At 47.5% G+C, this 13994-nt stretch overlaps 1 long non-coding RNA gene across 4 annotated transcripts; it reads left to right on the forward strand.

The window, feature by feature from the left end:
• The first annotated feature begins 8985 nt into the window (after window positions 1-8985).
• Window positions 8986-12908, forward strand: LOC133713115 (uncharacterized). Of its 4 annotated transcripts, none has more exons than XR_009847792.1 (7): window positions 8986-9593; window positions 9700-9888; window positions 10849-11017; window positions 11260-11361; window positions 11857-11929; window positions 12085-12275; window positions 12440-12908. It is a non-coding gene; the product is annotated as an uncharacterized LOC133713115 (long non-coding RNA). The 4 variants fall into 4 exon arrangements; XR_009847791.1 differs by having other exon boundaries at window positions 9703-9888; XR_009847789.1 differs by having other exon boundaries at window positions 8986-9888.
• The last annotated feature ends 1086 nt before the right edge of the window (window positions 12909-13994 follow it).

Consider the following 13994-nt stretch of genomic DNA (forward strand, 5'->3'; position numbering starts at 1 on the left):
CTGGGGGCAATCCGGGGCTCAGGCGGTAGCCCGCCTGGCTGTGTTTCCGTAGGTCACTCCTTTGGCCGGAGTCGGTACCGCTAGCGGTACTATGAGTGTGGCTCATTATAGCTAATTATGCTTGCAAATGCACATGTAGGTACAAGTCCCCCAAGTCCCCAGTCAAGGAGGGCAATCTTGGTTGGGGAGTTGCTCAGCGGTTTGAAGCGTTGCCTGCGCTAGACTTGCAACAGCATAATTAGCGTCAGTGCGTTGTCAACCATGGATTTACCGTCACTTGCTTTGTACCCTTTCGGGTGGGCCCCTGCTAGGCCCCCCAGGGAGTCCCCCACTCCCCGACTAAGATAGACCTCCGGATACTCGGTATATTGTTTGTTGAGGGGAGCTGCGTGGAGCAGAGGGTGTTGGGTAGCGAGCCCAATCTTTGGTACCCAAGTGACGGGGGTCAACATACCTGATCAGGGCCGTCGTAGACTGTTCACTAGTCCCCGCGTCCAGTTGGGACGTAATCTGACCGCAACGCCGCGTGGCGGTCGCCGTCAGAATGAGGCGTTGCCTCGGGAGCCGTCGCTGGCGGAAGTCCCCCCACTGGTAGTAAGCAGGAAGCAGCGTTGCAGGGACGTGCTTGGCGGTATCTTAGTGAGCGGTGTTGTGCTCAGCAAAGTACGCAGTTTGAAGATGGAAAGGGAGTTCCGCTAGAGGTGTGTCGTGTAGCGGAAGCTGCCTCACTTGCAGGGTGACAAGGGAGAAGTTCCGCTGGCGGGGATTCGCCTAGCGGAGACTTCGTCACTTGGAATGTGACAAGGGAGAAGTTCCGCTAGCTGAGTTTCGCTTAGCGGAGACTTCGTCACGTGGAATGGGACAAGGGAGAAGTTCCGCTAGCGGGGTTTCTGTTCGCGGAGACTTTGTCACCTGGAATGCGACAATGGAGAAGTTCCGCTAGCGGGGTTTCGCTTCGCGGAGACTTCGTCACTTGGAAGGAGACAAGGGAGAAGTTCCGCTAGTGGAGTTTCGTTTAGCGGAGACTTCGTCACTTGGAAGGTGACAAGGGAGAAGTTCTGCTAGCGGAGTTTCGCTTAGCGGAGACTTCTGACGATTGCTGGTCTCTTCCTAAGTGGTTACTTCCATTAGACGCTTCGTCTGACGGTGGTCGACACGTGGCCGGCTTCTAAAGGGTTAGCGTCCGGAGGCGTGCCTCCTCAACCTGCCCGTCTTCTCGCCATTAATGCGAGTAATTATGGATTTTGTAACCGAGACGACGCCTCGGTTAATCTGGAGAGTAAGTGCAGACGTGGGACACGTGTACGGCTAGTGCGTGATGTCGTTTTTCATCGGACGGCCTAGAATTCTTTGACGTTGACATAAAAGGGGGGGAACTTAGCGAGATTTGACACTTCTGTGAAAACTTCAAACTTGAGTCGTCGTCTTCAAGCTTTGTTCGTCTGCGATTTGTGAAGAAGACTACTACGATTCTGTGGAGTTATGAAACCTGGGAGGGCGAAATCTTCAGCAGTGAAGACAAGTGCTTTCGATCACACCAGAGTTTTCGTCTGAGGTTGGCATCTCGAATCTCCACTCCTGTTTCATTGGATCTGTGTTTTCTAATGCCAGTTTCTGGATTTGGTTGTTTTTGTTTTTGGGGTATGATCTGTTCTCCCCCGGTGTGTTCCGAGGGTGTAAAGTGAACTTTGGGGGTAGGTTATGGTGTTTGGCAGAGGGTTGGTGTTTAGGGATTTGCTAGATGGTCGAATCTGGGTTGAGTGTGTGTTTTGTTCTTGTTTTGGAGTTTTCTGGGTAATTGTTCTTGATGTTCTTTGATGCAACTGATAAAGGGATAGGTTAGATCTTGTGTGAACTGACTGATTTTGGGTTTTAGGGTTTGGGATGGCTAACGTCATAGAAATTTCGAGCAGTGAGGACTCCAGGTCTGACGTGTCGTTCATCGTGGCGGATAGAATTTTTATTGACTCGTTGCGTCCGTCTGCCCGTGCAGGAACCTCACTGCCAGAACCGCTAGAGATCGAGCCGCTACAAACCATACCCTGGGAAGTAGGTATGGGTCGTGCTCTTCGTCCAGAGAGTTCTAGGGTGGGTGAGGCTGCCGCTGCCCGAAATAGGCTTGAGGAGCGGTTGGCAAGTAATAGTGCTGCTAGCGGCTCCGCTGACGGGGGCGAGGTGGATGGGGAGGATACCGAGTTAACGTGGGTCCTCCGTGTCGGCACCCCTGTTGATGAAGCGGGAGGGCCGATGACCATTGCTACCGTCAACCAGTTGAAGCGGATGTTTCGGTTGCCAGGCGTAGTGAAGTTGCGCCCGCCGACGACGGACGAAAAGGCTTCGATCCTACCAGCGGGGTATGCCGCAGTGCACGAGGCGATCTTCCGCCAAGGAGTGTCGTTCCCGCTACTGCCGAATCTCAAAATCCTGGTGTACGAGTTTGGCCTCGCCATTGGGCAGATTTGTCCCAACATGTGGCGGTTGATGATGGCGTTGAACTCGTTGTGGCGCTTGTCCGGTTGTGAGGGGCCAACTGTGGCGGAGGTGCTACACTTCTACGAGCTGGTGTACGTGAAGTGCCAAGGTTGCCGAGGGTAGGTGAACTTGAGTCGCAGCCAGGGGGCGCCCAAGCTGGTTGAGAACTTGAAGGATTCCATGTCCTACTGGCGGGGTACCTTCTGTATTGCGACGGCGGGGTGGGAATACCAAGCGGGGTCCAATGAGGGGGAGCCGACGTTTAGGATTAAGTCGGAGTTTCAGCCTATCCGAGGTTGTTTGTCGGTCTCCGCTGACCAAAGTTGGTGATTTTTCTTGTGATAGTCCTTGTAGTTTGTACTAACGGTTACTTCTTTTTTTTGTAGCGGGCCTGCGCTATAACCTGACTTGTGAAGAAGAGTGTCGCGTGGCACGTATCAGAGGCTGCTGGCGGAATCGCAACCTGCTGGACCTTCGTCTCCTTACTGGTTGGGAGTTGTTGGTCGATCAACAATTGACTCGTGCAATTGGTAAGCAATCTCCGCTATCTGGTGCCTTAGTTAAGTTTGTTTCAGGCTAAGTCGTTTTTTTTTTTTTTTAGAATCTCCGCCAGGTAACAAAGCGAGCCGCGACACTTTTGCTAAGGCTATGGATCGTGCTGAGATCGATAATTTTTTGGAGAGCATGTACGCCTCCGGTCTGGCGGCTCAGCAGTCGGTCGTTAATCCGGAAACACTGGCGTGAAGCCAATCCGAGATTCCCGTGGTGCTACCTATGCCGCACCACTCTCATCTTGGTAGCGACGGCTTGCCCGTCGTTCAGGCGGGGACTGGTATGGGTAGTGGGGCTGTCGGCGGGAGTAAGGGCCATTCTGCACCCGTGCCACAGAAAGAGAGAGTCCTTGCGACTCGGCGTGGGGCACATAAGGAGAAAGTGGTGCCGTCGACGGAGACAGTCACCATTGCGGGGTTGGAGCCGCCGTTAAGGGGATCGAGGCCTGCTCCCGCTGGAAGCACACGGGTGTTATAGCGAAGGCGCCGCCAAAATGACTCCGGCGGGGAAGACGAAGCGGATGATGTGGAGACCATTGGGGCCCGCCAGCAGAAGAGGGCAAGACAGGCTCCGCTCAAGGTGCCCGTGGTCGCCGAGGGAGGGGTGCCCGTGAGAGAGGTGCCCGCGAGTGGCGTGGACTCGTTCGCCGCATACGCAGAGTTCTTAAATGACGATGAGCGGAAATTTCTTTACCACCTCTGCGAGCGGCTCGGATTTGGCGGTCTAGAGGGGATTGTGAGCTCAACCGCCATTGACCAATCGCCCTTCAGCACAGCCTTTGGACATCTCTCGGTTGGACTGCACGAGATGTTCCTGGCGGTGTCGAAACAGCCCCGGGTCGAGCGGCAGCTCAGGGAGGAGGTGAAGGGTCTTCAGAGGGAGCTGGGGGAGGCCAAGGACAGGCTGGCGGACGTGGGGCGGCGCCTAACCAAGGCGGACTGTGATGCCGCGGATGCTCGCGGTAAGTTGGCCGTCGCCGTTGAGCGGGACCTGGAGCGGAATGATCATGTCTCCAAGCTGGAGCAAGATATATCTCTGCTGCAGGATCGTGTGGCTGCTAAGGATAAGAAAGTTGAGATCCTTCAGCGAGAGTCTGCCGCTAGATTAGCCGAGGTGAAGAGGCTGGAGGGTGAGGCCGCTCGCCTGGGAGCTGAGGGAAGCCGTGCTGCGGCGGCCGCTATGGGGGCATTCAAGCAGTCGGCGGAATACAAGAAGGCGCTGACTGAGGCGGCGAAGGCTGGTGCCGTTGCCAACGTGGTGACGCTGAAACAGAAAGGTGCCATTGACTGGGTGAAGGTGTCCCAGCCTTCCGTGCCGCCAGCTTAGAACGCCCCGCCGGCGAAGGGTGTGGCTCCCGCTCAGGTTGAAGGTGCCCACTCGGGCAGCGAAGAAAGCGGCGCGCGTCTGGTGTATGACTCTCAGCGGACCCCGCCTCCCATTCAGTCGAAGGTGTCTTGTGCTGGATTTCTGGCAGCCCATACCAGGGCGGATGGTACTATAAAGACCCCAAGTCCCACTGCTCGAGGGTCTGACCAAACAAATCACCTACATCCGCCGCCGCATGCTGAAGGCGAGGATGCTGATGGCAGTCGTGCCAATCCCTGAAGATGATGGTGCTGAACCTTTTTTTTTAGCCGCTGAGGCGTAAAAAATTGTGTATTGAATACTTTTGGGTGGGGAGTCCCAGCCCTGAATATATGAAGTGAAATTTCGAAATTTGGTTTGTGTTTGTCATGATATGTCTGTACCGCTAGAGTTTTGACTTAGAGCTTTCTTTTGCCAATCAATGAAACATTAAAGGAATTAAAATTGGTCCAAGTGCACAATGTAGCGGACATTGTCCACTGACTTTGCTGGCGTGCCAGTTTCCCTCTGTGCTAGACTTGGTAACAATGGTTTGAATAATTCCTCGTTTCATTGATAGCTGACTGATCAGTGTTTACAAAAGCGGGGTAGTACCCGTTGTGTAGCTTCCCTTAGCTAAATATTGAACAAAAATTTAGCTAAGTCAAGATGCTCTTGGGTAGCGGCATGACTATTTGTAGTAGTACCGAAGGTGCTTGGTATTCCAAGGGTGGGTCGTTGTGACGCCATCCTTGTCCATTAAATAGAAGGTGCCGGGGCTAACGACTTCCACAATTTTGTATGGACCTTCCCAAGTTGGGCGGAGTTTTGTTGGCGGTGGAATGACTTCCTTCATTACCCAGTCCCCCAATTGGAGGTTCTGGGCCTTGACCCTGCCGTTGTAGAAACGCGATACCCGCTGCTTGTTTTGCAGATTGTGCAAATGGGCCTTGTGTCATTTTTCCTCTAGGAGGTCCTTGTCAAGGTTGACGTCGTCGCCGTTGGTCTCTGGGCAGTAGCCCTCGACCCTAGCGGTAGGTTGAGTTACCTCAATAGGTAGGACGGCTTCAGTTCCGAACATCATACAAAATGGTGTTTCACCAGTGGCAGAAGTTGGGGTCGTCCTGATGGCCCACAGAACTTTCGGAAGCTTCTCCGCCCATAAACCCTTAGCGTTGTCGAGTTTCTTTTTTAGCAGCTTCTTGATTATCTTGTTTGCTGCTTCGACCTTGCCGTTGGTTTGTGGATGAGCGATAGATGCAAAACTCATCTTAGTACCCAGGTTAGCGGTGAATGAGATGAGCTCCTTGTTATTGAACTGTGTGCCGTTGTTTGTGATGATTGTATGTGGGACACCATAGCGGCAATAGATGTTCTTCCAGAGGAAGTGAATTACCTTGGCGGTAGTTATTGCCGTCAGTGGCTCCGCTTCTATCCACTTGCTGTTGTAGTCGATGGCAACAATGATGTACTTGAACTGGCCTTTGGCGGTTAGGAATTTTCCCATCAAGTCCAGGCCCCACGTTGAGTGAATCCATGGACCGATGATGATCGATAGTGGTTCCGCTGGGGCATGCGGGAGATCAGCATATTGTTGACATTTGTGTCAAGATCTCGATACCCTCCTGGCGTCATCGCCGAGTGTAGGCCAAAAGTAACCTTGTCGTATTGTGCGATTTGCCAAGGATCTGGTGCCCGAGTGGTTTCCACATTCTCCGCGGTGTACCATCTCCAGCACGACCTTTCCCTCCACTGGGGTTAGACAACGGAGGTTGGGGTGGATGAATCCCTGGCGGTAAAGCTTGCCATTCTGGATGTTGTAGCGGGTTGCTCTCCGCTTGAGCTGTCGCGCCTTGACTTTGTCCTCTGCAATGTGCCATTGCGCTTGTATTCGATGATCTCGTCCATCCAACTGGGGTTGACCTCAATGTTGAAGATCTCCGCTAGGGTTTTTGTGATACTTGGCTTGTTAAGACATTCCACCCTTGTGTCCGCTGGGCTCTGGTGTGGCTGAGCGGTTGCCAGTCTCGCCACAGAATCAGCCTTGGTGTTCTTTTCCATAGGGATTTGTGTGATGGTGTGAAATTTGAATTTTTTGAGCAATGTCCTGACGTACCCCAAGTATGCCGCTAACTGTTAGTCCTTGGCCTGGAAACTGTCGTTGATCTGGTTAACGACTAACTGAGAGTCGCTGAAGATGTTGACATTGTCAACCCCTGAGTCGATGGCGAGGAGTAGGCCAGCAATGAGCGCTTCATACTCCGCGATGTTGTTAGAGGCTTTGAAATTGAACTTCAACGCGTATTCCACGTTCAGCCCCCCAGGTCCTGTTAAGATGACTCAAACGCCGCTGGCTTTGGCACTAGCGGAGCCTTCCACGTGCAGGTTCCAGTCTGACTGCTGGGGAACTGGCTCCTCAGCGGTCACCATTTCCGTTCCGGGTTCTGTCCTCGTGCTGGGTTGTCGCTCGGTGAGTTCAGCAATGAAGTCTGCCACCGCCTGGCCCTTCATGGCGGTTCTTGGTTTGTAATCAATGTCGAACTCGCTAAGCTCAATGGCCCACTTGCTGAGGTGCCCTGAATGCTCAGGGTTCTGCATTACCTGTCTCAGCGGTTGATTGATTAACACATGGATTGTGTGGGCCTGAAAGTACTGGCAGAGGCGTCTGGCGGCAATGATGAGTGCTAGAGCGAGTTGCTCTAAGGGAGGATATCTTGTTTCTGCTCCCTTCATGCCTCTGCCGGCGTAGAACACTAGGAGCTCCTCCTGGCTTTCCCGCCGGACAATGGAGCAGCTTACCGCTGACTCCGATACCGCTAGGTATATGTACAGTGTTTCTCCTTGCACAGGACTGGAAAGAAGTGGGACTGCCGCCAGGTACTCTTTCAGGCTCTGGAACACTGCTTGGCATTCTGGGTTCCAGTTGATGACTTTCTTGTGAGTCGTTTTTAGGACTTTGAAGAATGGGGCACATTTGTCAGTGAGTGTGGAGATGAATCGAGAAAGGGCGGTTAACTTGCCCTGGAGGCTCTGGACGTACACCTTCCACTCAGGGTCCTTCAAGTTGAGGATGGCTTTTACCTTGTCCGGATTAGCCTCTATGCCTCGTTCGCTGACGATATAACCCAGAAATTTGCTGGCGGTGACGCCAAAGAAACATTTTTCTGGGTTGAGGCTCATACCATAGGCCAAGAGAATGGTTACTATGATTCTGAGGTTTGCCACATGCCCGCTGGCCTTTATGCTCTTGACCAGCATGTCGTCCACGTAGACCTCGATTATTTTGCCGAGATGTTCCGCGAACATGGGATTCATCAGTCGTTGATAAGTTGCGCCGACGTTCTTCAGACCGAAAGGCATAACATTGTAGCAGTATAGGCCCTTGTCGGTGGTGAAGGTGGTGCATTCCTGGTCGCCGGGATGCATCTTGATCTGATTATAGCCGGAGAAAGCGTCCATCATGCTAAGGAGCTCATGTCCGGCGGTTGCATCCACCAGTTGATCAATGCGGGGTAGTGGGAAACTATCCTTTGGGCATGCCTTGTTAAGATTTTTGAAGTCGACACACATCCGCCACTTTCCGCTGGGCTTCTTGACCATAACCAGGTTGGAAATCCACTGGGGATAGATGACTTGGCGGATGAACCCAATGCCCTGGAGTTTGGCAACCTCTTCCACTATTGCACGGTACTTTTCTTCATCAAAGGCCCTCCGCTTCTGTTTGATAGCATAGAAGGATGGTTTGATGCTCAACTTGTGTCTGATGATTTCAGGGGAGATACCTGGCATGTTTGCGTATGACCATGCAAAGACGGCAGCGTTGTCACGTAGGAACTGAGTGAGTTCCGCCGCTACCTCTGGGTCTAATTGAGCGCCTATGCGGACTGTCCGCTCAGGGTGCTCGTCCGAGATGCAGACAACTTTCAACTACGTTTCTGGGTTGACTGGCTCCTTCTTTACATACTTCTTCTCGTCATCCCTAGGATCCTCGAAGATATTTGGTGGCGGTGCATGGTTTCCCACCGTCAGGATTTCATGGCGGTGCGTTGACCGTGCTATAGTCGTTGAATAACATTCTCGTGCCAATTGCTGACTTCCCTTTACACAGCCCGTGATGTTGGGTGTGGGGAACTTCATGAGAAGCATGTACCCGGCGATGATGCATTTGAGCTTGTTGAGTGCCGGTCGGCCAATGATGGCGTTATACGAGCTGAAACAATCGACAACTATGAACTCTGTATGTACATGGACTAGCGCCAATAACTAGCTGCATGTAGTTGGAACCCAGCGGTTGCGTGACGTCATCGGAGAAGCTGAGCAGTGGCTCCTGATCTTGGAGTAGTTTTCTGTTCCGCTTGAGGTGGTTGTAGCAACCGTTGAATATGACGTTGATAGCGGATCCGCTATTTACCAGGATTCTTCCCATTGACCATTTATCGAGAATTACGTCGATCAAGAATGGATCGTCGTGGGGTAGATGCACTCCGCGCTCCTCCTCCTCCGAGAAGGTAATAGGCTCCCAGCCAGACTTTGGGAGTTTAGCGGATCTCTCATAGCTGATGTTGCAGACACTACTAGAATTATGCCATCAGACATCACCACTATTAAATCGGTCGGAATTGCACGCGATGTAAAAAATACATCCTAACATCGGTTTATGAAATATCGATTTCTATTGTGATTATAAACATCGGTCGTTAAATTAACCGATGTGTAAAGTCTCGTTCAAAAATTTTGAAAAAACGCGGAGGGACTAAGTTGAAAATTTCAGAAACGCGGGGGGACCAAAATATTCATTCCCCCCAACACTTAGACTTTTTGTTCACTTGTCTGAAACTTTCGAACCCCAACTCTCACTTGACTACGATTGACACCAGCACAGACGCCTCGAGCTCGTTCTCTGGCCTGAGCTCGTTCTCCGGGTTCAGCTCTTTGTTTCTCACTCTTCCCTGAAACCCGAGCGCTCTCCTCCTTCCTCTCCTGCTCTCTTTCCAAGGCTACTGTCTCTCCCTCGTTAACCGCCTCTGTTCGCTCACCGGCGCCATCGCCTCTGACGGCGCTTCTCGTCCAACGCCGCCACGTCCTTGCTCCGAGATCTGAACCCCAACTGGTCTAACCGGCCTCCAAGGTGTCTATCGTCCTCGATTGGTGCGACTTCGAGCACCAAATGCCCGGGACGGAGTAACCGTACACAACTGCGATGACGACGGCGCAATCGGCATCAGGTACTCTGTTCTATGTTTCCGGGTTTGCAGATTCTGGGTTCTTCCTGCTTCCTCTCTGTCTCTACCCATCTCTCTTCTGCTTAAAGATAAAATCGCATAATTGCAGCAGCCATGGCCACCTCGTCGCCCTTGGATTCTCCAACGACCGACTCTGAAGCCGCCGACACGGAGCCAAACCCTAACCCTAATCCTTCAAACGCATTGTTCCCTGTTTCCCCAAACGGCTTTGCTGTCTGCCTTCTCAGGTTCGCTGGGGACTCCGGCGGTGCATTCATGAGCTCTATCTTTGGCTATGGTTTCGCCTCTTCCTCTTCCTCTTTCTCTTTCTGTTTATCTGCCTATTGCGTGGCCTATGGGAATTTGAGTTATTTTGGATGTTGATTTTGAATTTTTTACAAGATATTATATGCAGTTTTCATTTGGGATTTTGCTCTTTCCAAAGAATAAAAGGATTGTTCTTTTTGTTCAATACTGCTTATTTTTAAGTATGCTAGTGTTGGAAAGTTTGATGTTATGGTTTGTATGGTGGAATTGAGTTAAGGTACTTAATTTGATGCATGAGAGTGTGATTTGTGTCACGAACGGATGAATCAGTAATTGGGATTAAGTTGTTAGAACTTAAAACAGTATCAAAGGTTAGAAATTGCACGAGTCTAAGGTTGGAGATGGATTGGTGCAGGATACATGACTGGTTTTGAAAGTTTGTACTTGTAAAAGGAAGAGATTCAAGGATATAAGTTTAGCACCAAATCAAATATGCACAGACCCTTCTTAAGAATCTATGCTCAACTATCTCAGTTAAATTGTTATATGTATATATGCAGTACATAGATCAAACTTTGAGAAACTTTTAAGAGAGATACATGTAAATGTGTCTGTGTGCCCATGGTTATATGATTATAGTTCGATGTTGTAATTCTGGTGGCGAAATCTTTTCTTTATCAACTATGTGATTATCTGTGTAATTCAGTACTTACTGTGCAATTGCATCGGTATTCTTCTATGAATGTCGTGTCTCAATAATTCAAACTTCTTCACTACCTGAGTCATGGGATTTTGCAGGAAGTGTAAATACAGTACTGCGTTTCTTTATATCATGTATATAGTTATTATTTTCACTTTATGTTTTAAATATGTTAGTCTGGGAGTTCATCATGTACTATCAAGAGTTGCTTTTACAGTAGAAATAGACAGAGATGAATCCGCATGCATTGTCTATTTGTATTGCTAAAATTATTCTGTATCACATCTGTAGATGCCAGTCTGGAATGCATGATGTTGCTCCTTAATATTATCCTTCTCGGGGCAGAAGCTTTAATGATTCTGAACCTTATATTAACAACAAGCAAAGAAGAAAGGGCTTGGTTACCAGAAAACAACCTCCTGAAAATTTTTGCAGCTGACAAAGAGAATGCCAGTTTGTGGTATGTTCTATCTATTCCTTAATAAACTCTTAGGCTCCTATCCTGCCATCCCAATGATACTTATGATTTTGGTATTTACCTGAAACAATTTGCAATGCCCATGAGACTACCAAGCATTTGCTGGTTAAAGTTATGAAGGGGCTTGATTTGGTTAAAGAGAAAATGGTTGCACTTCCATATTTACCAGGCCTTTCAGAATCTGTTTTCGTTTTTTAATTAGACTTGTAATGGTGTGAATGCAGGTGCGCAAGAGACCACGTAACAAAAAGGAATTGGCAAAGAATGAGGAAGACATAATAGACACACTTTCCAACTCTGTAACAGTTCATGAGACTAAGCTCAAGGTAACTGCCACTTGATGGTAAACAACTTACTAGAGAAAAAATGTCTTATCTTTGCCAACGACTTGATGAAATAAATAGACAAGTATATTTGTTGCAACTAGAGCCGGCTGAATACAGATGATGCCGCCTTCTTTTACTTCTTCCTGCCATTGGGATGTAAAAAGTAAATAACAGTTTGTATATGCAAAATCAGAGGTATATTAAAAAACTTTCATACAACCTAGGTACACTAGACATAAGACTGGTAAAATAAATGTCATTACATACCCGTACTTGCTGATAGTCTGATAATGATGGTTGTGTAAATATTTGGTATCCTTAATTCATTTCTCTTTTTATTTTTATTTTTTATTTTTTGCAACCCTAGATCATTTTTGTTTCCCCTTCCCCTCTTTTCTCCTGTTTAGTCTGATGCTTAGCTCATGATTGTACTCATAATTCATATTTGGTTAAGAGGATTTTTGTGTTTCAGAGTTCATTCTCTATGTTCTGCAGGTTGACAACATATGTGGAGAAACATGAGTTTGTTTTTGATGCAGTGATGAATGAGGAAGTGTCTAATGATGAGGTTTATACATATATATTTGCATACATATTGCAATTAAACTTGGAGTAGAAACAAGAATTTGAAATCATGTATAAACATTAGTGGTATTCAGAATATTGGTCTTTAATATGTTTAAGGTTACTTATCAATTGTTGTCATTCTGTACTAATATGTAGGCTTTGTGCTCAACTTGGAAGGATGATGGGGCGACTGTCTTCTCTTGAGGCTGTGACAAGCAAGCTAAGATGTGGTCCTTGGCTACTAACCAAATAATGACTGTTGCTCTGCATGATGCCTCCATTAAAGACATGGCTGGGATCCCCAAGTTGAACCTCTTAGTCACTGGAAGCTTGGACAAGACTGTAAAGTAAGTAATACATGTAAATGTTTTGAAAATGTTATGAGCTTGAACCTGTATAGCTGTCTTTCTAAAATGTTATGAGCTTGAACATTTTGGTCATTTAAAGCAGAAATATGGAGCTATTTGTTGCTTGCTAATGCTTGATTTTTGTTATTAAATTTTATTTGCAGGGGCTTTCACTGCATTATTTGCACATGCAGTTGTATTCACAGTTGTATTGGCCATATTCTTTGCAATCTCTCTGTGAAATTTAACTGCTCATATTCGTTTGTAGGTAAGCCTTGATATGGACCAAATGATGAGGCTGCTTCATTACTGTGGATTACCAGTAGACGATGTTGACTTTATCAACTCTGATGGGAAGATAATGAACAAACTATTATTGAAGTGGTCGACTACTTACAGACTTTGCAGTAGATTCCGACTAGTTTCTTGATTTTGAGTAAGGCTTGTGATTGTTTACCTTTTTGTAGTAGATGAAGTGACTGCAACAATTGTGAACAAAACCGCAATAGTAATTGCTAGATACTTGCCTAGCTTGTAGTAGGTTAATTGGGGTTTTATTTTGCCTATTTTGTGAACTGTCAAGGATAATGATTTTGGACAGAATACCTCAATATTCAAATTACTCTTGTCAAATGTGGATTGCATTTTATAGCAGCAGTAGCTACATATTTTGTTGACATCATCCTCATCTAAAGAACATGATGTCTGTACATAAAGTTTAAATCAGTTATTACCATAAAAACTGATGTACATCGAGAGAAATACATCAGTCTCAAAATGAAAATCGATGTCTCATTAACCACAAGAGATCGAATTATTATGGTGGAACCGATGTGCCACAAACTAGTGCACATCGTGTTTTAGATAGAAATCGATGTCCAGTATAAGTATTGTCATCGATGAAGACTAGAAAACCGATGTGTGAAACAGTATCAGTCATCGTTTTTAAACAAATAACGATGTTAAAATGCATAGTTGTGCTGTAGGATCTATATTTCTTTAAGCATTAAAGACAATAAAATGAGGTTTAACAATATATAAACATACAAATTTGTTATCATTTAAACGTATTTACATCGATTTATAATGAGGAACCGATGTGTATAATGATACTAGACATCGGCTAAAAACTGATGTCTGGATTTTCCGGACCTTTCTCATCACCCACTAAGACATCGGTCGGGATTCTTTTTCTCATCGGTTTTTGGCCGATGTCTAAGGGCATTTTTCTAGTAGTGAGATTTCCTTGGGATGGTTAGCGCGGGTATAGCGCTTTCTTGCCCTATGAGACATGTTGGTGATTGGAGCACCGCCGTCGATGGTGTTGATGCGGCCCAAGACTCAATGTTGGCGATCACAGGTGGCGGTTGGCGCACCTTGAATTGCTCCATCTTGCCGTCACGGTACAAGGTCTCAATGGCCGTTTTGAGAGCATTGTAGTTGTTGGTGTTGTGACCGATGTCCTCGTGGTATTTGTGAAGGAATTGTGTCCTAAAACAATCATTTTGATGTAATTATTATTGTAATTATTATTAATCAAAAGGGCAAGTTTATTGTTCATTGCTTATATTTAATATTTGATTGAACAAGGTCCAAGGAATATGAGTTAAAGAGAAAGTAATCTAAAGAGTTAGATGTGTGAGACCTTTACTCTTTCACACTCTTATCCTAAAAGGTTCCTAGTCATAGGATTATCACTTGGACATTGATAATCCGGAA

The sequence above is a fragment of the Rosa rugosa genome, chromosome 5, assembly GCF_958449725.1.
Source record: "Rosa rugosa chromosome 5, drRosRugo1.1, whole genome shotgun sequence".
Lineage (NCBI taxonomy): Eukaryota > Viridiplantae > Streptophyta > Magnoliopsida > Rosales > Rosaceae > Rosa > Rosa rugosa.